This window comes from Antrostomus carolinensis, unplaced genomic scaffold (genome assembly GCF_000700745.2).
Source record: "Antrostomus carolinensis isolate BGI_N321 unplaced genomic scaffold, ASM70074v2 scaffold44075, whole genome shotgun sequence".
In the NCBI taxonomy this organism is placed as follows: Eukaryota; Metazoa; Chordata; class Aves; order Caprimulgiformes; family Caprimulgidae; genus Antrostomus; species Antrostomus carolinensis.
The window spans coordinates 4,507-6,903 of NW_010316557.1; the positions used below are offsets into that span (position 1 = coordinate 4,507).

Sequence of the window (2,397 nt, forward strand, 5' to 3'; positions counted from 1 at the left end):
CCCTTTTTTTCCCCAATCTGAAAGATTTACTGCAGGAGAGAAATACTAGATCAGTATGCAACCCTTTTCCTTTGGGTTTTTGTATATTTTTCTTCTGCTGTTACTACATCACCTCAAAGCTATTATGCATCCATTTCCTTTTGACTATAGATAAAGCTACATTGTTTTTAGAAGTATTTCACAAGAGAAGTTAATCTGAGGTAGGAGTTACAATTGTAGTGATTTCCTCTTTGTTTCCAATCGGCATCTGTTGCTTTAAGAGGCTGAGTCTCTGAGTGCTGCTCCCGGGCTGCGGAGAATTGGTTGGTTGCAGAACAGAGCTGCTTCTTCTGGTGTGTTACCTTTATTAGCATTATTCTTCTAATGAAGCCTTGCAAGTTCCCATTTGCTAGAGCTGCACAAAAGAGGAAAGAGGAGGTCCTTAGAGCCATGATTGTTCACTCGTGACCTTTGAATAACAGTCTGAAGATTACTGCTGTTTACATGGGCTGAGCCTTTGCTTTGAAGGGTTTGCCAGCTGAGTGAACCTCCAGAGGAAAGGGGAGTGAATTCATGCAGCGTGCACATAATGCATGTTTGTATGTAATATCTGCATATAATATATGCATATAATTATGCTATGCTGTGGCATACACATGCTAACAAAGTGCCCCTAGTGCAGAGCATCCCTACAGAGATGTATCTTATGCACTGTTTGCACGAGTGTGTCACCAGCAAACAGTGAGTAGATCACTAGCGTGAGCGGAGCGAGGTGTGCTTGTTCAGGAGCACTCTGGTTAGTGTTACTGTCTCACACTGAAAGCACAGCAGGTGTGCTGACCAGGAATCCTGCTGTCTGACAGTCCTGGTCACTGTAGCCTCGCTGGCAAAAACGTGTGCACTGAGTCAGGCCAGAGAGCGTGCAGCAGGTGAGCTGCCCCGTGCTCACTCGGGCTGCAGTGTACGGTTGTATCCTCTGGAATTACTGCATCTTTTTGCTGTAATAGGTGACACAAGTCGAGCTTAACTCACCACTTAGCCCAGATTTTAGAGATCTGTGCATGAAAGGGAGTCAAATTTCGGTAACCCTTAAGTTATGCTTTCAGTTACCACTGGAAGGAGGACAGATCATTAGAGTAGCGAATAATTTGTGTTGTTCAAAGCATTTTGTGGCTTTTATGTAGTTTGAAAGGTAACGTAGTGCTGCGTTCAGGTGCTCTGTTGAAGCCTGGTCTACTCAGACTATTTTGCTGAGTAACAAGAATTAGGTGGGAGGTGGATGTTAGCTTCTGGCCTAATGCCAGGCTTTGGGGAACTTTTGGAATAGCACTTTATGCACCTTCTCTGAAGCCAAATTTCCTAATGTTGACCGTTGAGAGTCTGTTCCACTTCTACCTGTTCTACCTGCTAAACTTTGTCTTTGCTTTCAAGAACTGTTACTGTTGGTGTCTGTGCCTAAGTGATAAATTTTTTTCATTTAAAATCATTTTATAACTCAGACCTGGCCTGTAAAAAACCTGGGACTTCTGGCTGAGCTTCGTTTTTGTCTGGTACTGATTTGACTTAGGCCTTAAAACAGATCACATACTGACTGTCTGCTCTGTTTCCCTCAACTATAGGCAGTGCTAAGAACTTTCACCCTTTCTGAAACACTTAACAACAGATCAAAAATATTTGTTTAACTATGTTAATACTGGTGTGTTACTGGGAATGCTTCTGGTGGTCATTAAATACTGAAGGAAATGCACAGTGTGCCCATGTATAATACGATCATAAGTTGGTGTGGTTTCTTCTTTTTTTTTAAATTAGCTCATTTTTTCAACAGTTCCTCCTCCCCTCCACCAAATCTTACAGTGTAAGTTTGCAAGGCTGGTCAACAAGTTTAATCAGTGGTGTCTCTAGTTCCTGTGTGCCAGTGCTTTGGTAGACAGCACTGTTTATTCTCAGCTAAGTGCAGCTTTCAGTCAGGCTGCAAGGATTACAGAATTGAATGCTAGCAGTGTATTTTTCCACTGGGAGGCACTGAAGACCAAGAAAGTTCTTGCAGCTTCTAAACAAAAGTACTTTCCTTTTCCTTGATTATTTACACATTTTTAATTGGCATGTTTCCATTCTTGGATCACAGCTTTATATGCATAGTTTGAGGCAGACTGTTGTCCTGCATGTGGTGCTGCCCTCATTGTTAGAAAGCAGAACCTGTGTTGTTTAACATGGGAACAATCTTTTTCCATTTGAAACTCTGTAACGTTCCCTTTCTGTTTCTCTGAACAGAGGTACAGAGGCTGTATCTGTCCTCTGGGACACCCTTGCTACTGCTCTGGAGACTTGTTAGGTGTAAAGAATGGGACAAAGTAACATTTGAAATTGACTTTCTTGGTGAATAATGCTACAGGGAAGGCAAAGGGGGTTTTTTTGTCC

The 2,397-nt window shown here is 42.3% G+C and overlaps 1 protein-coding gene across 1 annotated transcript in view; it reads left to right on the plus strand.

The window, feature by feature from the left end:
- TCERG1 (transcription elongation regulator 1) overlaps positions 1-2,397 on the plus strand; it is a 30,599-nt gene that overhangs the window by 4,500 nt on the left and 23,702 nt on the right.